This window comes from Ambystoma mexicanum, chromosome 10 (assembly GCF_040938575.1).
Source record: "Ambystoma mexicanum isolate Mex_15411 chromosome 10, UKY_AmexF1_1, whole genome shotgun sequence".
In the NCBI taxonomy this organism is placed as follows: Eukaryota; Metazoa; Chordata; class Amphibia; order Caudata; family Ambystomatidae; genus Ambystoma; species Ambystoma mexicanum.
This window is the reverse complement of record NC_090932.1, coordinates 756,048,718-756,072,772: the sequence shown is the minus strand read 5'-3', so window position 1 is coordinate 756,072,772 and position 24,055 is coordinate 756,048,718.

The following is a 24,055-nucleotide window of genomic DNA, read 5'->3' as shown; positions in this document are numbered from 1 at the left end:
CTCCATGGTTAAAAAGTAAAAAAAAAATACAATCCAACTGTGAACTATGTACATGGGAACAAGCGAGGGTCCATTATCCCAACAAAATAAAGGAAACCTATCTAACTACACTAACTAATAAAATAAAGTATATACAAAAATGTGGCCAATGTCCGAAAGGTCCAAATAAAATAAAAACAAAAATGAAACCTAACACTACCTACATAACTATGTATAAGGGCAGCGGGCTAGTTTCACGGCTCACTTGTGGATGTCCCGGGCCAGGGCATCATCGAACTCCTCCTCAATGTCCCGGAGGCGGTCCTCCTCCATGGCCCCGAGAATCCGCAGGGCCGTCGACGTCTCCACCTCCAAACCCCTGCGGATTGCCTCGAGGCACTCGGCCCGCCTCAGGGCCCTCCGCATGGAGTTCTCCGCCCTGACCATTGTGAGCCGTGCCTCTTCTGCCCGCTGCCGCTGCGCATCTATGGCGTGGCCCAACCGCTGCCACACGGAAGAAACTCTCTGTCATGGGTCCTCCTGCCCTCCGGCCGATGCCTGCCCCTCCGATGTTGAAGGCCCCGAGCCTTCATGGCTCCCACCACGTTGCTGCTGCTGCTGTGCCTCTGCCCGTGCACTGCATCCTGCTGCCTGCACATCCTCCGCCGGCTGGGGTGCAGTCGTAGATGTGGCCACCCCTGCTGGATGTCCGATTCCGGACTGTGGCAGGGATGCCTCTTCCACCAGCCTGGCCGCACCGTCAGAGGCAGCTCCACAGGGCACCCAGGTGACTGATGGGTGGGAAGATGGCACAGAGGACGACTGGCGCGTAGGGGGTCCAGTTGAGGAGGGGGTCGGAGCAAGCCCCATCAGACGGAGGAATCCGGCCTGGGTGACCTGTCCCAGCAGGCTGACGTGGTCAACGAGCCATTCGAGATGACTTGCAGTCTCTTCATGAAAAGACTGCAGGTCACCTCGCATGGCCCGTTGACGCAACGCCACACCAGCCAGGACAGGCTCAACCCGGACCTGGATAGCCACGTCCGCAGGCAGAGGAAAGCCAGTTGACGTGAGCTCATCCCCTGCCTGAAAACGGGTCTGGACGTAGGCATCCCTGTTGGTGCAAGATGATGCAGGGACAGGATCAGGGACAGGATTTCACACAGGTACCTCCGCGTCGGCCTGTGCTGCCTCCTGTCCCTGGTCCTGCACTGCACCACTAGCACCAGTGGAATCCCCACCTCCAAATCCCGTCTCTGTTGCTTGAACGGCCTCCTCCTCCACCAAACCCCCCACCAACCTGGATGACTCTGTGCCATCTTCCCCTGTTGGGCCCTGTGGGGTCCCAGCTGCCCCTTCTGCTGCCGAGGAAACCAACTCCAACCTCTGCCTCTTGGACCTCCCCCCGGCAGCTGCGGCCTGGGACGCGGCACCGGACTCCTCACTCCCCGACGAGATGACAACATGGGAGGGGAGCCGGGCCTTGCGTCTCCGGCTGGCGGTGGGATCCCCGCCGCTGTGCTCCACAGCACCTTCTCCGCCCTCTTCATCAGTTGACGCTGCAGACAGGGAGAAACAAAACACAGGCATCAGGGCACTGTACAATGGACACATACACACATGACAGTTGTACATGAGTGGCATTGGCAAACCTCAGACATGTCATCACAATCCCCAACACACATGTCATTACAACTCGCACACATGAGCCATACCACAGCCATATCGCAACTGCCACCACCATCCATACACATACAACAGCATGAGCAGCCAAAGGTGAGCCAGACATCACATGCAACACAGGAAGTGGACCACACATGTACACACACCACCACACTTGCATGCATGTGTACACCTCTGCCAAGTGTCGCAGTGTTCAGACGGGCATCCATGTCACATCTGCCAATCAGGCTTCCACATACCGCTGTCACATGCATCCATGTTGCATCACTGTTGCACTCTTGTCAAATACACACACATGCACATGTACACAGTGCTGATACATGCAGCCAAAAACAACATACATGCGTGACATCACGGACATGTCTACTTACATACACATTCATCCAAACATGTGTGCCCACACAACTGCATTTGGCATGCAAGCCTACACACACAAGCACCATCCATGTCTCACACATTACAGCCCTCGCATGTGTCAGCCCCACGGCCCTGTACACCCCCACCCATACTCGACCCCATACAAACAGATGTGCAACCTGCACACTACCGAATAATCACCACACGCACTGCTCACAATCAGGATGCATGTACACTCACCGCTCGACTCCAGGCGGGTCTGCTTCTCAAGGACCTGGACACGGAGCGCTGGGGGTATGCGTTCCAGGACCCTCATCTGTTCTTCCGACAAGTGGCCCCGGCGCCCCTTGGCATTCGCTGCTTCAAGAGGCGCCGGGCCTTGTTCAGGGTCCTGGACCTGAAGTCCTCCCAGCGCTTCTTGACATGTTGTAAGTCGCGGACTGCCACCCCCTCCGCGTTGATGGCAGTCACGATGTCAGTCCAGATCCGAGTCCATCCTTCCTTGTCGGCGCGGGAACTTCCAAAGAGGGCATCATACTGCCCCAGGACTTGCTCCACCAGGACACCAACTTCGGTGGCACTGAAGCTGGTGCCCCTCTGCCTCTCTGGCCGGGGGTTGTCAGTGATCCCAGATGGTGTTTGCCCCGACATGACAACCCCAGAGGCAGGAGTGGGTGGGCAACTGGGTCCTGGGGCTGGGCTGTGGAGCGATGGAATCCCAGTCGGGAGTCTTCGGTTCCAGCAGGGGTGGTCACAGCAACAGCACCCCTGGCTGATGTGCAGGCAGCAAATGGCAGGGCTCGTGGGCAGCAGGCAGTCAGGCAGCAGCAGATGGCAGGTGGGAGCGTGCTCGGGGCTCTGGGGGGCAGTAGTTCGGCCTTCTGGGCAGGAGCGTGGTCTTCCATGTGCTTACGCGTGGCCAGCTTGATACGGAGTGATTTGGCACGTGAAAAATCTGCACGTCAGCGTGTAATTCGAGGAAAGGCCCTTAGCGCGTAAGCGCGTCTGCACGCATACGCATTTTTATTGGACAGAAGGCCCCTCAAGCGCAAGCACCCCTGTGACGTGACGCGTACAGACGTGCATGGGCATTTCAGCGCGTGTGAAAAACTGCACGTCCGCATGTAATACGAGGAAAGGGCCCATGCGCGTAAGCGCGCGTGAAAAACTGCACGTCCGCGTGTAATACGAGGAAAGGGCCCATGCGCGTAAGCGCGTGTGAAAAACTGCACGTCCGCGTGTAATACGAGGAAAGAGCCCATGCGCGTAAGGGACGTGACGCGCGCGTGCGTTTCCCTCAGCACGGGTTAAAGGTGAGCGGGCTCAGCAGTTCGCTGTACGTGCCTTTCGTGGAGACCGACGTGTGTTGCTGCTTCCTGTTGTTTCGCGCCATCACAACTTCACAGCTATCAAGGACGTATCTCTTCTTTTGGCGGGGGTATTGGCTACGCATGTTTTTCTGCATCGCGCTAGTCAGACGGTGAGTCGCACACGCTCTTTTTCCCACTGCGGGTGCCCCTGTGTATCACAACCATTTTCGATGTCATAGTAGCCTGCGTGTCCCACGCGTACGTGTTATTCGTGTTACTGGGTGCCACCGCGTACTGCGGGAGGTTGAATCCATGCACGTAGGCTGCAGGGTTGTGTGCACGGTTTTACTGCAGTTTTGGGGTGCCTGAGCGTTGCATGACCCGTCACCACATCACCGGGGTCACATACAGCCTTGCAGGTGCAGGGGGGCTGTTAACATCTTGCTTCCCACCCTCTTCACCCCAATTGCCCAGGTCAATTGTGGTGTACACCTCCCATTGGCACCACTCCATCTGTGCCAGCACTACTACATCTGTGCCATGGTTGGGAGGCCACCAAAGGTGAGGGGCGCCTCAGCTGGGCGTACTCCTCGTGGCGGGCGTGGTCGGGGACGTGGCCGTGGTGACCAGGGAGTAGGGGGACTCCAGGGTGTCCAGGGCAGCCACAGAGGGGGAAGAGGCAGGGGTGCGCCACTTGAGCACAATGTTGTGCCATGTGTCGGTACAGCCATGCCACCACCCCCTGTGGTTCCGGGGGATGCAGCTCCTGCATCTGGCACTGGCACCCATTTGACCCGGCAGTCCGTTCCATCGACTGCCACAGGCCCAAGGGTTTTGGTAGTTGCAGGTGCAGCGGTGGACACCGCCACCCAGGCTCAGGGTCTGCCAGCGCAGGCTGTGTTGGCACTTGAAGAGCCCTTGGTAGATCTCCAACAGGCCAGGGGGGAAACCATAGGGGCAGGCCAGGCTGCTCAGACCAAGACACGTGTCCCTGGGGCAGTCATGTCATCTGCTGCCCCGAACAGCCGGGTGTTGGCAAGTGCAGGGGTAGATGCACCCAACAGCACCCCGGTTGTGAGTCTGCCAACCAGGACCGTTGCGGTCAATGACCCTGCCACAGCTGATGTTGCTGCGCAGGGTCCATTAGTGGGCACCCAGCTGCGTCTGACACAAGTCAGGCCTTTGGTCATCCCTCCACCTGCCACTCCCTTGGCTCAATCCACCGAACCCACTGGCCATACTGGTCAGGGCGGCATTAGCCAGCCAGGGTCTGCGCCACAGTCCAAGAGGAGGAAGGTTGCACCTGCAGCACGGGCTGGGACCCCACACACAGCCACGACCTCCTGCATGTCGAGGAAGAAGCCTTTCTGTAAGCAGGAACTGGACTTCCTCGTGGACTACGTGCGGGGCCACAGCCGTGACATGCTAGTGGGTGCCAATAGTCAGACTACGGCTACCCAATGTGACACCCACTGGAAGCATGTTGCGGAACATGTCAGTTCATTCGGCCATGAGGTGCGCACGGCGCAGGAGTGCAAAAAGCGTTGGAATGACATCAAGCGCAGCACTAAGGCCAAACGTGCCTCAAATTATAACTTGACTCTGGTGACTGGCGGTGGGCCTGGACCAGAGGAGGAAGAACTCACTCCGCATGAGGCTATCGTTGCGGAGTTCATACCACCTGAATTGGTCGAAGGAGTGGGAGAGAAGCTGGACTTTGATGCCCAGTCCAGTGAGTGTTGATGCGTGTTTGTTGAGGACGTGTGTGTTTCACTTGTGGGATGTGTTGTGCATGATTGCTGCTACATGTGACGTGTACATGGTTCTGATGTGTAAGAAATGCAATGCTACCGTCATGCATGTCTCCTCTGCCTGCATGCGGGACTCCATGTAGGCATGCTCCCTTGCCCCTCCTCCGCCACTCTGCACCCCAGTCCCACCTTTGCACTGGTCTGCTTCAATCTTGCCAATGTGTACTTTCTTGTTCATGTGTCCTGTGTAGATGCTAACTTCCAGCGTAGAATCTGCCAGACATATGCCGTGTGGTACAGCCTTAGTACTCGATGCAGGGTATCTCACTTGTACTGTGCATGGGTCAGATGTCCCGCAGGGACATGAGTGCCCATTCATGCTCCATGTGCATTGCACGCATGCCCCTATGTGTCCTTGACTGGATGATCACTGTAATATAAGTCCTTGGTTACATACATTGCCTGCCATCTCATCAGCCTTCCCATGTCAACTGTGGCTCAGTCCTGCATTGCACACATGTTTAGGCTCTGACAATCTGTGTGGCTCACAGGCCTCAGCCTGTTCAATGGCCAATGACTCTGGCCAACTCTTGTTGTGTCTTCTTCACACGTGGGCGGCCTCCGGAGTTTCCATCATGTGTCCTGCCCACTGTCCCAGCATCATTTGCAGTGTTGTAATTTGAATCACATTAAGCTGTTGATGCCAGTCAACACTGCCTGTCAATATACAGGTGAATGGTCAGCCTTTTGATACCATGCCAGGCATCCCTGCTTTGGTACTGGGGTGGAGGAGTGCTTGGCTTCTAGACATGGTACACATTGAATGGACAATGCACGTGATGTCTGAATTTGACATTGCACTGCCTTCACATTTCCTGGCACACACCATGTAGTGCTTGTACATGTAGGTAGTGAGTGGCGTACACATTTTCTGCACTGCATAGACCCACTTCCATGGAAACTGCCACCTTTCAACAGGTCTGATCACAGAAGCTATTCAAAGTATACCCAGCATGCATGCCAGGTCATATGTTGTGTGTCACATGTCTGCCGGATGCCTTTGCTGTCGGTGTGTGTGTGTGTCGTGTGCTTCTGACATGTGAATTGACCTTTTTCTCTATTTTTCAGGTGATGACGCAATGGAGGCGGAGGATGGTGTTGTCATGCCAGACACAGGGTTGGTAACACCACATCAACCCAGCACTAGTGGGGGTCGTGGGGTGGTAGGCCACGAAAACCCCCAAGTGCTGCAGTCCATCTTGTCTCTGGCTGCCTATGAGTCCAGCCTTGATGACGACTCTGACGTCCATGTTGAGTTGGATGAGCATCAAGTCCATGTGTCAGGGGTGAGTGATTCTGATGTGGACACTCCTCTGTCTGCAACAACTGCACTGAGGGATCAGACAGTCTTGGTTCCTCCGCCCGTGGTGGATCGGGACGCAGGGTCACCCTCCACACCAGTCACTGATGTGCCTGGGACATCACGTCGACGGGGGCATGTAGTCGTGCAGCCGCAGGCGGTGCCAACACAGCGAGGACCCCCGGTCCTTGGGTCCCGCAGGGGTCAAGCCCGGCATCGCGGTCGCCGCGCGCAACCGCTGTATACTGAGTGGGAGCAAGACATGACTGCCAATTCCGAATGGCAGGGGGCAGCAATGGAGAACATCGCTGAGAGCATGGAGCGTGTGGCCCGACCTGTGCTCCCCACTTCTAGGCAGGTGCTTCTCCAGCAGCAGGCGGCACGGTCCACGGCCCGCTCGCTCAGGCTGGGCATGGCGGCCTCAGACAGGGCACGCCAGGCTGAAATGTCATCTCTGCATCAAGCAATTGCTGCTCACGCAGAGGCGCACATGGATGCCCTGAGGGAGGAGTATGCTTCCCTCAGATCCACTCTGGGTGTCCTTATGATGTCCCAGAGGCAGCAGGCAGAGGAGAGGTTTGCACAGCTTGAGCGTACCATCTCGGCTGAGCTACAGGCTTGCCGGGAGGTGCAGCGGTTGTCCAGCCAGGCCTTGCAGGAGGAACTCCGTGTTACATGTGCTACCTTGCAAGAGGAAGCACGTAGATCACGTGAGGTTCTGCATGCAGACCTACGTCACATCGCCACACAGAACCAGGCTCACCCGTCCGGCAGACTTGCTGCCGACGAGGGGCAAGCTGCGGCTAGGCGTGGCCAGGCTACTGTGCCACGTCCTCCTTTCCAGGATGAGCCAGACTCGGACGACCATCTATCTCCCACATAGGTCGTGCTATGCAGGCGTTGAGCCCATGGAGGATTTTTTTTTGGCTCAGCATCATCGCATGTGGATGTTGAGCAGCACCCTGTACCTCCTGGGTGCCTCCTGGGTGCCTCCCCTCCCCCCCGGGTCGTATGTGGCCATTTTTGATTTTTCTTTTAGTTTAGTTAGTTAAGTTTCTGTTTGATAGTTAGTTTAAATAGGTAATGTAGGTTTTCCATAGTTAGTGTAATTAGTTAATAGTTGATTTAGTTTAAAATTGCTAGTCTATTGTGCTTTCATGTGACAGTGCGGTGCTTTGTGGCTTTTGAAGGCATCCACTGTCTGTTCCAGCTGGGCCCTTCATGGTTGTCTTGTGTATGTGTTTGCTGCTTGGGGTCCTTGACTCACATATGCCACTCCTGCCTCCCTTATCCATGGGCTCGCAAGGATGGTTCGGTGTTACAGCATTTTACACAAGGGCATTGGACTGTCATATCTGTGGCATGTCTGGTGCTGTGTGACTTGTGTTGACACCCCTAGTGGGGATGATTTAGGTGTCATTGTCCACTGTTCAGCTTTTGCTAGATGGGGTGTGTCATGATTAATGTGGACATTGATTGCTATGCATTGTGTAGTATGTTTCATATCTTTCATGTACATGTGCTTGTTGAAATTCATGCTGTAGATAGTGTTCCACACTTTGGAGGTGAAAGACGGACTGATGGTGTGATTTGTGATGTGACTCTCTGACATGGTCAAGTAATGAGATGCCTGATGAGACACACACACAGATGACTTTGAAGCATTAATCATGTGTTTCATGCCCTTTCTGCAGGGGGATGAGCCTCCAGAGCACCTTTGCCAGCAGACATGGCCCATTGGACGACGGAATTCTGGACCCGTTTGTTGGTGCCCACATGCACATGTGTGCACATGCAGAGGCACAGTGATTGCAGACCCACATCCTAGAACTGCTGACATGTTCCAAGGAACTCCAGGCAAGGTGAGCATCACAGGGGGGCCACGACACAGCAAAGCTTGCACCAGGCGAGTTGCACATGCAGGCTTAGTCACAGCACTGAGGGTAAGCTTAGACGAATATTGGTGTTGAAGCACACAATGCAGCTCAGATGTGTTTGTGGACTGATGGCTGTTGATAGTAGGGTTGTCTGGGACACATGCAGGGGCAGTGGCACATACGCTCCGGTACACCAAGGTCCATTGAGGCACTTGTATCAACCATGTAGCCTTCCGAGACATGGAAAGGGGCAGCTCACAGGGACATACAGCAAGGGACATACTCGGGTGCAGTGCATGTCTTTTCCACGTACTTCATGATAAATGCACTGCCAACTTTGTTTCGGTCATGGTGGTACGCAACTTGCTCTGTAGTCATGGCTTGCTATATGGGTCTGTCTGCTTACCCAGGGAACATTGCATGTTGTGTGAATTGTGACACATTGGTGTTCCATTTGCCACGCACCCACCAGCGGCTGCCTTACTGCATTGACTGTGTATGACCCGTCACAGGGGTGATGTTATTTATGGGTACGAAGCATCAACCACAGATTGTCTGTTTGTAGAGTAGTTTGTTGCTATGGGGCATGTTTGGTGTTGTGTTTTTGTGTAATTGGCACGTACAGGTTGTTGACTGTGGCTCTCTTTGCAGCATTGGAGTGCTCCTGTAACCGGACCTGAGAGTGCGCAGGCAGGAGGCCAGCACTCAAAACCAGAGCTAAGTGTCTTGTTGTTTTTCTTACAAACTGCTCTGCATAGGCTTGCTGGGGAGTGTACTGATGCATGGATGTCTGTGTGGTTCAATTTGGTATGTTTTTTTCTCCCTAATCACCCATGATCCTATGCAATTTTGAAACCTGTACCCTCTACCCGGTGTTCCTGCTTCCCGTGCCTATCCAAGCAACGTTCCCTGACCCTCTTTCCCCACTGGGGTTGTGGATGCCTGTGTAAGCCCCAAACTTGCAGGCACCAAAACCCTAGAGGGGGTGGTTGGTTCATACCACTCCTGAGCCTGGACTACAGAAGGCCATGACAATGATGTCCAAGTTTGTTTGGATTGTGTATGTGTTCATGCAGCTTGTACATTTTCGTGCATTCCCTAGTTTCATGAGTCATTCCTCCTCCCCTCTCCTGCCACTCATTCCAGTCATCCAGTGTGTCAACACATGTCCCGACTGCATATCCCTGAACCTCATTTCCCACCAGGGTCTCAGGGGCCTGTGTGAGTTTGACCTTGCAGGCACCCGGGACATGGTGGGGGTGGTTGTTTCGTGACACTCCCGCGCCTGTACAGGGGACCTGTGACAGTACACATCCATTCATGGTGCATCATCCTATGTCATGTACCACACATGTCTCACATCCTGTCGTGACATTGTTTTGCTGTGCTACCTTGGTTGTTGCATCATTGTGGTAGTACTTGGCCTTTGTGAGGTACTGCTACGTCAAGTCATCTACTGGAGGGTGTTCGGGTTCGTTTTTATGCCTTGGATTTTGTGATTTTGGAAATGAGTGTGGATTCTGAGGGTTCAGGCATCTTTTTACACACAGGGTGGGAGATGGTGACGAAGGGTAAAGGTGATCCTGTGGCCAGGTGGAATTGAGGTTTGGAGGCTCCATGACCCAGGTGCAGTTGTTCAGTGGGTCATGGTCATTTGTGAGGGAGGGGGGGGGTTGTTGTTGATAGTTGCCTTGCCCTGCAGTGTGATGGGAACTCTGACATAGTAATGGTGGTATCCTATGTACATGTTGTGTTCTGCTGATCAATGCCTGTTCATGTGTTGTGTTTTCCTTTCAGGTGCGAGGGGATAGTTGTGGTTTGACATGCTGGGGTGTACACATGGTGGATGTTCACATGTGATGTGTAGGGAACACTGATGGTCACTTGAGTGCACATGCATATGTGGAGTGCATGTCCTTGCAGAACCACACACTTGCACTCTGATGCACTACATGTACTCCCACCCTTGCATATCCACGTGTACACTGTTTGCCTTCTGGTGCCCACTGTGTCCCGGCAGCACATGTTCTGTAACCGATCATGGATCCAGTACATGCCTAATTTGATGTTTGACGTGGTCTGTCACTTAGATGTGATGCTCAGGGTGTGCATCACACACAATGGCTGTGCGCTGAGCAGTGTGATGCAGGAGTAGGACACTGCACACATGAGCTGCAGTGTTGATTTTGCAATGCATAATGTGCATGTAGACAGGCATTCATTGTGATGTTACGTCTACGACTGTTGTAATGCATTTGGAAATGACTTATTTTGGGTGGGAGATTTAGTTGATCTGTCATTTCATCTGATTCCGGGTCAGGCAGCAGTGTCCAATGCCACTGTACATTTAGGACATGGCAATGTGTACCTTATCGTTACTGCATTGGTGTATGGGTATTGCTTGCCATGTCATGTTGATGTTTGGGAGGGTTTGAGTGACATGACAGTGATGGCCATGGCCTGTTTTGCAGGTGTGTGTGATGCACACCTTGCATGTCCGGGTCATCCGCTTCTCAGAGCAACTAGCTGGGGGTAGATTTCTCTCCGAAGCAGGGCCCTCCCCCTGGAACAGACTTCCGGCCTGACTTGAACTTGAGGGGAACCATCTCCAGTTCTGGAAGCACCTCAAGACCTTCCTCTTTGCTTCTGCTTACTGTCTGCCTCTCCCTTGCAGAATTCTCCACTGGAACTGCACAGGAGCTGCAACTGGGCCACTCTCACCGACCTCGGTCCATGGACCAGCCACTCTCCACTTGCACTGCCTCCCTGGCAACCCCTGCACTGCAGTACTGTCTCTCCATCCCTACAGCCCTCCCTTCCCAGCACTTGTCTGCACTTACCTTTGTAGTTGCCACCAGGCGACCTATGTATTATTTTTTTGGGCTACTTCCCCTGTACTGGACTCCCCCACACCCTTCCCCTTGCACTTTTCCCATCCCCCCTACCCCTGCACTTGCACGATCTCAATGACACATGGCCTAGTAGTACCGTTCTCTGTGTTCCCTTGTTCCCCCCTCCCTGCCTCATTGCGCCTTGGAATACTTGTGTATGGCCCATATCATGTCATATGTCATATGTGTGCCTTTTGGTCACACAGGATAGCTTGTGTTTAAGTAGCTAGGGATGCAGACTATGTGGCACTTCCATGGCAACTATCTCAGGGTGGTAGGGTTGTGACAGTTCACTGTCTCTTTGTCATCATCGATTGTCACCTGGTATGTGCCAGGCCTGTGTGCACTCCGCAGGGGTGGGAGTTTAGGTGAAAAATGTGGCCACAAGCTGGGTCCAGGCTTCCTCGCCACATGCCCTGTCCCCTCCCATGGGCAGCGCCTGTGCCTGTGGTTGGGGATGTGGGGGCACCACCATGTCCACCGAGACGCCCTGCCGTGTTGCAACATTGTGCAGGACACATGCTGCCACAATGATCCTGCACACTACTGGTGGTGCAAAGAGTAGTTGCCCACCAGAGCGGTCAAGGGAGCGGAAACGTGACTTGAGCACTCCGAATGTGCGCTCCACTATGCCCCTGGTTGCAATATGGGCGGCGTTGTATCTTACCTGGGGTGGTGTGGTGGGGTTCCGGATTGGCGTCATCATGTGGTTGCTTAGAGGGTAGGCACTGTCCCCTGGGGAGGTGATAATAGTTGAGATTATTAGGGTTTGGATATTTGTCTGTGTGTGACTTGCATGCATGTGCAAGGGCATTTGTACTGGCCTAGGTGCCATGTGTCGCCATGCTGCCCAGCTTCCAGGGTCCGGCTCAGGGCAGACATTCTGTATATGAAACTGTCATGGGTGGTGCCAGGGTAGTTTGCATAGACAGAAGTGATGATTCCCTTTGCATCACATACCACCTGTACATTGATGGAATGCCAGTGCTTGCGGTTTCGGTAGATGTGCTCAATGGCGCTAGGTGGACGTAGGGCCACATGGGTGCAATCTATGGCACCGAGCACTTTGGAGAAGTGTGCCACCCTGAAAAAATCCAGGACAACGGCCTGCCTTTCTGCGGGTGTTCTGGGCATGTATATGTGCCTGCGGACTCAGGGGCGCGCTGTCATGATTGCCAGTACCTGGTGTAGGCAGCGTGACTGCGTGGCCTGTGAGACCCCCCCCACTATGGCAGTGGTCCGCTGAAATGACCCAGTGGCCAAAAAATGCAGGACATTGAGCAGCTTCTCCAAGGGGCTCAATGCTTGGGAGCAAAGGGTGGGGGATGTGAGGTCATCTTCCCACTCCCTGACCAGGTCTAGGATGATATGGGGTGGAAACCTATACCTGCCATAGACCTGGTCGTCAGGCATCCCAAAAAGGCTTGTCCGTGGTGCGAAAATGCGTGCCCTGGCTATTCTCCTCCTCCTGCGGTGTCCCACGATCATTGCAGCGACAAATGGGGCATTCATCGTAGCTGTATATACGCGTTTGTTGTTTGCGCGCACTTTTATGCTGTGCGCGGGGACGGCTCCGCCTGCCTTCGTGTGGGCGGACGTGTTGACGCATGTGCACGTCTTTTGCAGTGCGCGGGTTTCCTGTATTTGGATACGGTCCGAGTGTCATCGCGTGTGATCGGAGGGGAGTGAGCGTACACGCAACTGGCCTGGGTACGTGTGTTTCAGGGTGCGCGGGAGGTTCCACACGCGATTAGCCTGGGTACGTGTGTTCCGGGGTGCCGGGAACTTTCACAGGCGATTAGTGGAAATCCACGTGTGTTCTGTCATCACGTGCAATGAGGGAAACACCTGCGCGCGTCACGTCACAGACGCGTTCACGCGCTAAGGGCCTTTGGTCCAATGAAATCGCATATGCGTGCTGCCGTGCATACGCGCATGGGCCCTTTCCTCGTATTACACGCGGACGTGCAGTTTTTCACACGCGCTGAAATGCCCATGCACGTCTGAACGCGTCACGTCACAGGGGCGCTTGCGCTTGAGGGGCCTTCTGTCCAATGAAAATGCGTATGCGTGCAGACGCGCTTACACGCTAAGGGCCTTTCCTCGAATTACACGCTGACGTGCAGATTTTTCACGTGCCAAATCACTCCGTATCAAGCTGGCCACGCGTAAGCACACGGAAGACCACGCTCCTGCCCAGAAGGCCGAACTACTGCCCCCCAGAGCCCCGAGCACGCTCCCACCTGCCATCTGCTGCTGCCTGACTGCCTGCTGCCCACGTGCCCTGCCATTTGCTGCCTGCACATCAGCCAGGGGTGCTGTTGCTGTGACCACCCCTGCTGGAACCGAAGACTCCCGACTGGGATTCCATCGCTCCACAGCCCAGCCCCAGGACCCAGTTGCCCACCCACTCCTGCCTCTGGGGTTGTCATGTCGGGGCAAACACCATCTGGGACCACTGACAATCCCCGGCCAGAGAGGCAGAGGGGCACCAGCTTTAGTGCCACCAAAGTTGGTGTCCTGGTGGAGCAAGTCCTGGGGCAGTATGATGCCCTCTTCGGAAGTTCCCGCGCCAACAAGGAAGGACGGACTCGGATCTGGACTGACATCGTGACTGCCATCAACATGGAGGGGGTGGCAGTCCGCGACTTACAACATGTCAAGAAGCGCTGGGAGGACTTCAGGTCCAGGACCCTGAACAAGGCCCGGCGCCTCTTGAAGGCAGCGGATACCAAGGGCCGCCGGGGCCACTTGTCGGAAGAACAGAGGAGGGTCCTGGAACGCATATCCCCAGCGCTCCATGTCCAGGTCCTTGAGAAGCAGACCCGTCTGGAGTCGAGCAGTGAGTGTACATGCATCCTGATTGTGAGCAGTGCGTGTGGTGATTATTCAGTAGTGTGCAGGTTGCACATCTGTTTGTATGGGGTCAGTATGGGTGGGGGTGTACAGGGCCATGGGGCTGACACATGCGAGGGCTGTAATGTGTGAGACATGAATGGTGCTTGTGTGTGTAGGCTTGCATGCCAAATGCAGTTGTGTGGGCACACATGTTTGGATGAATGTGTATGTAAGTAGACATGTCCGTGATGTCACACTTGTATGTTGTTTTTGGCTGCATGTATCAGCACTGTGTACATGTGCATGTGTGTGTATTTGACAAGGGTGCAACAGTGATGCAACATGGATGCATGTGACAGCGGTATGTGGAAGCCTGATTGGCAGATGTGACATGGATGCCCGTCTGAACACTGCGACACTTGGCAGAGGTGTACACATGCATGCAAGTGTGGTGGTGTGTGTACATGTGTGGTGCACTTCCTGTGTTGCATGTGATGTCTGGCTCACCTTTGGCTGCTCATGCTGTTGTATGTGTATGGATGGTGGTGGCAGTTGCGATATGGCTGTGGTATGGCTCATGTGTGCGAGTTGTAATGACATGTGTGTTGGGGATTGTGATGACATGTCTGAGGTTTGCCAATGCCACTCATGTACAACTGTCATGTGTGTATGTGTCCATTGTACAGTGCCCTGATGCCTGTGTTTTGTTTCTCCCTGTCTGCAGCGTCAACTGATGAAGAGGGCGGAGAAGGTGCTGTGGAGCACAGCGGCGGGGATCCCACCACCAGCCGGAGAGGCAAGGTCCGGCTCCCCTCCCATGTTGTCATCTCGTCGGGGAGTGAGGAGTCCGGTGCCGCGTCCCAGGCCGCAGCTGCCGGGGGGAGGTCCAAGAGGCGGAGGTTGGAGTTGGACTCCTCGGCAGCAGAAGGGGCAGCTGGGACCCCACAGGGCCCAACAGGGGAAGATGGCACGGAGTCATCTAGGTTGGTGGGGGGTTTGGTGGAGGAGGAGGCCGTGCAAGCACCAGAGACGGGTCTGGAGGTGGGGATCCCACTGGTGCTAGTGGTGCAGTGCAGGACCAGGGACAAGAGGCAGCACAGGCCGCCGCGGAGGTGCCTGTGTGCAATCCTGTCCCTGATCCTGTCCCTGCATCATCTTGCACCAGCAGGGATGCCTACGTCCAGACCCGTTTTCAGGCAGGGGATGAGCTCACGTCAAATGGCCTTCCTCTGCCTGCGGACGTGGCTATCCAGGTCCGGGTTGAGCCTGTCCTGGCTGGTGTGGCATTGCGTCAACGGGCCATGCGAGGTGACCTGCAGTCTTTTCATGAAGAGACTGCAAGTCATCTCGAATGGCTCGTTGACCACGTCAGCCTGCTGGGACAGGTCACCCAGGCCGGATTCCTCCGTCTGATGGGGCTTGCTCCGACCCCCTCCTCAACTGGACCCCCTATGCGCCAGTCGTCCTCTGTGCCATCTTCCCACCCATCAGTCACCTGGGTGCCCTGTGGAGCTGCCTCTGACGGTGCGGCCAGGCTGGTGGAGGAGGCATCCCTGCCACAGTCGGGAGTCGGACGTCCAGCAGGGGTGGCCACATCTACGACTGCACCCCAGCCGGCGGAGGATGTGCAGGCAGCAGGAGGCAGTGCACGGGCAGAGGCACAGCAGCAGCAGCAACGTGGTGGGAGCCATGAAGGCTCGGGGCCTTCAACATCGAGGGGCAGGCATCGGCCGGAGGGCAGGAGGACCCAGGACAGAGAGTGTCTTCCGTGTGGCAGCGGTTGGGCCACGCCATAGATGCGGAGCGGCAGCGGGCGGAAGAGGCACGGCTCACAATGGTCAGGGCGGAGAACTCCATGCGGAGGGCCCTGAGGCGGGCCGAGTGCCTCGAGGCAATCCGCAGGGGTTTGGAGGTGGAGACGTCGATGGCCCTGCGGACCCTCAGGGCCATGGAGGAGGACCGCCTCCGGGACATTGAGGAGGAGTTCGATGATGCCCTGGCCCGGGACATCCACAAGTGAGCCGTGAAACTAGCCCGCTGCCCTTGTACATAGTTATGTAGGCAGTGTTAGGTTTCATTTTTGTTTTTATTTTATTTGGACCTTTCGGACATTGGCCACATTTTTGTATATAGTTTATTTTATTAGTTAGTGTAGTTAGATAGGTTTCCTTTATTTTGTTGGGATAATGGACCCTCGCTTGTTCCCATGTACATAGTTCACAGTTGGATTGTATTTTTTTTTTACTTTTTAACCATGGAGCAATGGCTTTCTTTTTTGTTTCCCATTGGATTTTGTTTTGTGGACATTGACTTTGGACAACATTACTTTGGAATTTTATTTTTGGTTTTGCTTTTTTTAACGGACATGCTTCTTTTCATTTTTGTACATTCACGTTTCTGTTTCTTCATTTTTTATTCTATTTATGTTTCCTTTAATACATATTTTTTTTTGGTGAACTTCAATGTGTGGTATCTCATTGGTTTCATGCATTTCATGATATGTGTTTTGAGATTCACTGACACCCATTGGGTGTATGTGAGGGAAATGTGTTTGTTTCGGAACATGCAATTGGTGTTCTGTGATGTAATTGCAAATTATGAGTGGGTGGATGCAATACTCGGGTGGGTGTTTTACATTTGGAGGCTGACCATAGGGACCAGGGATCTAGATTGTGATGACATGTTGGCTGGGGAACATGAGTTGCACATGGGTGGGGGCCTGCTGGCAGGTGCCCCTGCACTGCTGGGGGGTGGGGGTGGTGGGAGACATTGGTGGGGGCCTGCTGGCAGGTGCCCCACAGTGCTGGGGGGTGGGGGTGCTGGGAGACATGGGTGGGGGCCTGGTGGAGGCTGCCCCTGGTGGCTGGGGGTGGGCTTGGTGGGAGACATGGGTGGGGCCTGGTGGTGGGTGCCCCTGCACTGCTGGGGGGAGGGGGTGGTGGGAGACATGGGTGGGGGCCTGGTGGAGGCTGCCCCTGGTGACTGGGGGGTGGGGGTGGTGGGAGACATGGGTGGGGGCCTGCTGGCAGGTGCCCCACAGTGCTGGGGGGTGGGGGTGGTGGGGAACATGAGTTGGACATGGGTGAGGGGCCTGCTGGCAGGTGCCCCACAGTGCTGGGGGGTGGGGGTGGTGGGGAACATGAGCTGGACATGGGTGGGGGCCTGCTGGCAGGTGCCCCACAGTGCTGGGGGGTGTGGGGGCTGGGAGACATGGGTGGGGGCCTGGTGGAGGCTGCCCCTGGTGGCTGGGGGGTGGGGGTGGTGGGAGACATGGGTGGGGGCCTGGTGGTGGGTGCCCCTGCACTACTGGGGGGTGGGGGTGGTGGGCGACATGGGTGGGGGCCTGGTGGAGGCTGCCCCTGGTGACTGGGCGGGTGGGGTGGTGGGAGACATGGGTGGGGGCCTGGTGGAGGCTGCCCCTGGTGGCTGGGGGGTAGGGGTGGTGGGAGACATGGGTGGGGGCCTGGTGGAGGCTGCCCCTGGTGACTGTGGGGGTGGGGGTGCTGGGAGACATGGGTTGTGGCCTGGTGGAGGCTGCCCCTGGTGGCTGGGTGGTGAGGGTGCTGGGAGACATGGGTGGGGGCCTGGTGGAGGCTGCCCCTGGTGACTGGGGGGGTGGGGGTGGTGGGAGACATGGGTGGGGGCCTGGTGGAGGCTTCCCCTGGTGACTGGGGGGGTGGGGGTGGTGGGAGACATGGGTGGGGGCCTGGTGGAGGCTGCCCCTGGTGACTGGGGGGGTTGGGGTGGTGGGAGACATGGGTGGGGGCCTGGTGGAGGCTGCCCCTGGTGACTGTGGGGGTGGGGGTGCTGGGAGACATGGGTGGGGGCCTGGTGGAGGCTGTCCCTGGTGACTGTGGGGGTGGGGGTGGTGGGAGACATGGGTGGGGGCCTGCTGGCAAGTGCCTCACAGTGCTGGGGGTGGGGGTGGTGGGGAACATGAGTTGGACATGGGTGGGGGCCTGCTGGCAGGTGCCCCACAATGCTGGGGGGTGGGGGTGCTGGGGAACATGAGTTGGACATGGGTGGGGGCCTGCTGGCAGGTGCCCCACAGTGCTGGGGGGTGGGGGTGCTGGGAGACATGGGTGGGGGCCTGGTGGAGGCTGCTCCTGGTGGCTGGGGGGTGGGGGTGGTGGGAGACATGGGTAGGGGCCTGGTGGTGGGTGCCCCTGCACTGCTGGGGGGTGGGGGTGGTTGGAGACATGGGTGGGGGCCTGGTGGAGGCTGCTCCTGATGACTGGGGAAGTTGGGGTGGTGGGAGACATGGGTGGGGGCCTGGTGGAGGCTGCCCCTGGTGACTGGGGTGGTGGAGGTGGTGGGAGACATGGGTGGGGGCCTGGTGGAGGCTCTCCCTGGTGACTGGGGGGGTGGGGGTGGTGGGAGACATGGGTGGGGGCCTGGTGGAGGCTGCCCCTGGTGACTGTGGGGGTGGGGTGCTGGGAGACATGGGTGGGGACCTGGTGGCAGGTGCCCCACAGTGCTGAGTGCTGAGGGGTGGGGGTGGTGGGGAACATGAGTTGGACATGGGTGGGGGCCTGCTGGCAGGTGCCCCACAGTGCTGGGGGGTGTGGGTGCTGGGAGACATGGGTGGGGGCCTGGTGGAGGCTGCCCCTGGTGACTGGGGGGGTGGGGGTGGTGGGAGACATGGGTGGGGGCCTGGTGGTGGGTGCCCCTGCACTGCTGGGGGTGGGGGTGGTGGGAGACATGGGTGGGGGCCTGGTGGAGGCTGCCCCTGGTAACTGGGAGTGTGGGGGTGGTGGGAGACATGGGTGGGGGCCTGGTGGTGGGTGCCCCTGCACTGCTGGGGGGTGGGGTGGTGGGAGACATGGGTGGGGGCCTGGTGGAGGCTGGCCCTGGTGACTGGGGGGGTGGGGGTGGTGGGGAACATGCGTTGGACATGGGTGGGGCCTGCTGGCAGGTGCCCCACAGTGCTGGTCGGTGGGGGGGTGGGGAACATGAGTTGGACATGGGTGGGGGCCTGCTGGCAGGTGCCTCACAGTGCTGGTGGGTGGGGGGGTGGGTAACATGAGTTGGACATGGGTGGGGGCCTGCTGGCAGGTGCCCCACAGTGCTGGTGGGTGGGGGGGTGGGGAACATGAGTTGGACATGGGTGGGGGCCTGCTGGCAGGTGCCCCACAGTGCTGGGGGGTGGGGGTGGTGGGGAACATGAGTTGGACATGGGTGGGGGCCTGCTGGCAGGTGCCCCACAGTGCTGGTGGGTGGGGGGGTGGGGAACATGAGTTGGACATGGGTGGGGGCCTGCTGGCAGGTGCCCCACAGTGCTGGGGGGTGGGGGGGGTGGGGAACATGAGTTGGACATGGGTGGGGGCCTGGTGGAGGGTGCCCCTGTACTGCTGGGGGGTGGGGGTGGTGGGAGACATGGGTGGGGGCCTGGTGGAGGGTGCCCCTGGTGGCTGGGGGTGCAGGGGGACATGCGTTGGTGGGCAGTAGTGCAAGTTGACATGTGGGTTGGCTGGGGGGCATGGCCATGGTGGATGGGGTGCCTGCAGGACATGTGCAGGGTAGGCCCCTGTGCAATTCACGTGTGGTGCTCCCCGCGCACCCCTGTAATACACATAGCCTGATGGAATCGCGTGTGGAACTTCCCGCGCACCCCTGAAATACGCGTACCCTGCTCGCACGGGCCCAATTGCGTGTGGAAATTCCCGCGCACCCCTGAAATACACGTACCCTGATGGAATCGCGTGTGGAACTTCCCGCGCACCCCTGGAATACATGTACCCTGCTGAAATCGCGTGTGAAACTTGCCCCGCACCCCGAAATACACGTACCCTGCTGAAATCGCGTGTGGCACTTCCCGCGCACCCCTGAGATACGCGTACCCTGCTCGCACGGGCCCAATCGCGTGTGGAAATTCCCGCGCACCCCTGAAATGCACGTACCATGCTGAAATCGCGTGTGGAACTTCCCCCGCAACCTGAAATACACGTACCCTGCTGAAATCGCGTGTGTCTCTTCCCGCGCACCCCTGAGATATGCGTACCCTGCTCGCACGGGCCCAATGGCGTGTGGAAATTCCCACGCACCCCTGAATTGCACGTACCATGCTGAAATCGCGTGTGGAACTTCCCCCGCACCCCGAAATACACGTACCCTGCTGAAATCACGTGTGGCACTTCCCGCACACCCTTGAGATACGCGTACCCTGCTTGCACGGGCCCAATCGCGTGTGGAAATTCCCGCGCACCCCTGAAATGCACGTACCATGCTGAAATCGCGTGTGGAACGTCCCCCATACCCCGAAATACACGTACCCTGCTGAAATCGCATGTGGAACTTCTCGCGCACCCCTGAAATACACGTACCCTGCGGAAATCGCGTGTGGAACTTCCCGCGCACCCCTGAAATACGCGTACCCTGCTCGCACAGGGCCAATCCCGTGTGGTACTTCCCGCGAACCCCAGTGATACACGTAGCCCGCTTGCCGTGCTGGTACAGGGTTAGCGTAGCCCTTTGCGCTGAATTGGGTATATTGATGGCTTTTCCCTGCGCGAGAGGCGTTCTTGGGGGTGTAACTGGCGCTGCTGCAGGGTTGCTGCGCCACTGTGCACCACGGCTGCTTTTGGTGGCTGGAATCCATGAATACGCTGTGCGCGGAAATGGATTTTAGCGCACGCTGCTGGCGCAGGGATTCGCACGCGCACACTGTGCGCCAGCCGCGTGCGCCACTTGTGCGCTGAATTCTATGAATTACCCCCTAAGTGTCTATACCACATAGCCCAAAACTACACATACAAAAATAATATAAAACCTGATAAAAAAAAGGTAAATACAGAGTGAAAAACTGTGAAGGTAGCTTAGTTAAACTCACTAAACCACATTTAATTAATCATATCAAATTGTCATTGAAGACTCCTCAACATAAATAAATATATTACATGTCCCTGCTACAACTCTTTAAACCATGGAGAAAAGAAGAAGAAATACTAGAAAACTATGACTCATATGAAGAGGCTTTCAAAGCAAATGAAAGCACTATAACTAATGTAAACCTTACACAATACAAAACAATGTTGCACAATGAACAGCAACCCGAAGAAGAACTCCAGGCCCAAGTAGATAAAGACACTCCTGACAGTAGCCAACCTTCTGTAACAGGAAGCCAAGAACCACTGGGAGAACCACTAATAATAAATGAGGCAGAATTAGCTATGATAAAAGTAGAAAACACCATGTGTCAGTATGAAGATAAAGAAGACTTAACTATACTACAATCAAAATTAAACAGCGAACAACGTAGCATTTTTGAAGAAGTAACAAAACAAATTGCACATGGTGTACAACATGAAAATAAAGAATGTTCCTGCCATAATTATAAACCTATACTACTGTACGTCAGTGGTGAAGCTGGATCTGGCAAAACATTCCTAATCAAAATCATCAGTAAATTCCTTCAACAATTGACAAACAACAAACTGTCAGCTGTTGTCACTGCCCCCACAGGTTTAGCTGCCTACAACATAGGTGGTGTCACTTTACACCGATTACTATTATTGCCAGTAGAACACCAGAACAAATTAGACTATTACAAACTTTCTGCAGAAGCTGCAATGGAACTATGCAGAGTATTGAAACAAATGAAAATGCTACTAATAGATGAAGTGAGCATGGTCTCCAACATAATGTTGGCTTTGATTCACCTCAGATTACAAGAAGTACTGAAACCAAACTATGAAGAGCTCTTTGCAGGAAAACACATTATTGTTTTCGGAGATCTTCTTCAATTGACACCAGTAAAAGGTGAGCCTATTTTTAAAACATTAGGACACAAACTCTGCCGTAAAACTGTTGGCAGCATTGGAAATGTCAACCTTTGGCAACATTTCCAATACAGAGAATTAACAGAAAACATGCAGCAATCTGCAGATCTCACTTATGCCAACATCTTAAAAAGTATCAGAGTTGGTATACTCTCTAAAGAAGCAGAAACATTATTGAAAACCCGGCATATTAATGCACTTCATGGCGATAATGCATGTGCCACAGATGTTATGGAACAATTAGCCCACAAAAATGTCAATTGTATGGTCTTAATGTCACCTCTTGCAAGCTGTTTCAAATTCAATGAAATAATGTTAAGTAAAGAAATGCGACCAATAATGGAAATTAGCGCCACAGACAAACTAGATGTACATGGTATGACACTACCTATGTGTGACCAAGCCACAACAAGACTAAATAGTTTAGGAAAATCTATCTCAAACACAGCAGGCTTAGAAAAGATATTAAAATTATCCTTAAATTGCAGAGTAATGCTTAAACGTAACGTTGACGTGGACCAAGGACTAGTTAATGGAGCACTGGGTACAGTTGTTGGCTTTCAAACATACCGCCGTGATAACAAAATTCAGTTTGTCAATATACTCTTTGACAAACTTTCAGAAGTTAAAAGGATAGGACGCTCAACAGCTCGATTCCTTCTCTTCAAAGACATGTATGTACGCAGAGAACAATTTTCTCTAACTCTTGCATACGCTGTCACGATTCATAAATCACAAGGTCTTACCTTAGACAAAGCAATGATAGATATTGGTAACACAGTCTTTAAAGAAGGCATGAGTTACGTAGCACTATCATGCTTACATACACTTGGCGGTCTATTTCTAATCAACTTTGATGCAAGTAAAATAAACGCTGATATTCCTTGCATTTTAGAATACAATAGACTTTGCTCACTATACACTTCCCATCTAAACACATATTCTGTTCCACAAAAAGTAAAACATTATAAAAGAAAAATAAATCAAACAGAAAAGCAACAGGATGTCACTGCAAATCCTCCACCAAAGAGAGTAAAAGAAAGTAATACTTCATCAAGTACCACAAGCAAAAAAGAATCAATTAGTGAAAGTAAACCAGGATCTTCTTCAAAGAAGGAATACAAACTCCAAAAAAAGCAGTCAGATACAGAACTACCTGGTCCATTTAAACTCTCAAATATAGTTGGTGTAAGTTGCTACGCAAATGAATATTCTATTTCAATTACCACCAATTGTTGAGAACATTTACTTACACAGTACAGACCCATTATGTTTGCAAATGTTAGTACTTCACAGAAATGCAGCAAACAATCCTGACAACACGTATAGTGTTTATGGAATAAGGCAACAATTGGACTACTGTGCTGGAATGGTGAAATTCACTATAAACTGACAGGAAGATCCACAAGAATGTCTAATGTACTTACTACAAGTACAGGAAAACAAAAACATACCTATAAATTAAATCTTACAGATTTCATACATGTGGAAACATACATGCACCCTCTGCAACAATGTGACACAAGAAGAAATCCCCAATGAACGCTTCGTATATATATATCAATACCTAATTGTGAATCCATTCCATTTCAGCAACTTGTACAAAATGCAAACCATGTAGATTATGTTCTACCTGCAATTCAGATAATCGCTCCACGTTAGTAATACAAACACATAGTAAATACGTAATACTAATGCTTCTACGTTACAATGCAGATGGTACCAAAAACAACTGCAAGCTGAATGGATTCACACATGGTCAAATATCACTTGGTAAGAAAACCTTCACAACAATAGGTATAATCTACCACGCAGGAGCCACAACCAATTCAGGGCACTACACTGCATATATAAAAAAGAAATGTGGATGGTTTGAATGTAATGATAGTACCATTACTCTAAAGCAGAGATTACCAGCAAATCTTACAAACACTTATGTAATGTTCTTAAAACCAAAATTTGATAACTAAACTGTACTTAAACCTCAAGTAAACTTGTAGTAAAAAATATAAACTGTTAGAATATTCCAAAAGCTATCTAACTGCCCAAAGATTCTACAACAATTAATCAGATAAATGAATACCACTAAATTAGAGCAAAAAATAGACAGTTAGAATACGCCAATTGGTATCTAACTGTCCCAAAATTTAACAATATCCAAATAGATAAATCAATACCACTAAAATATATAAACAAAATAGACAGTTAGAATACGCCAATTGGTATCTAAC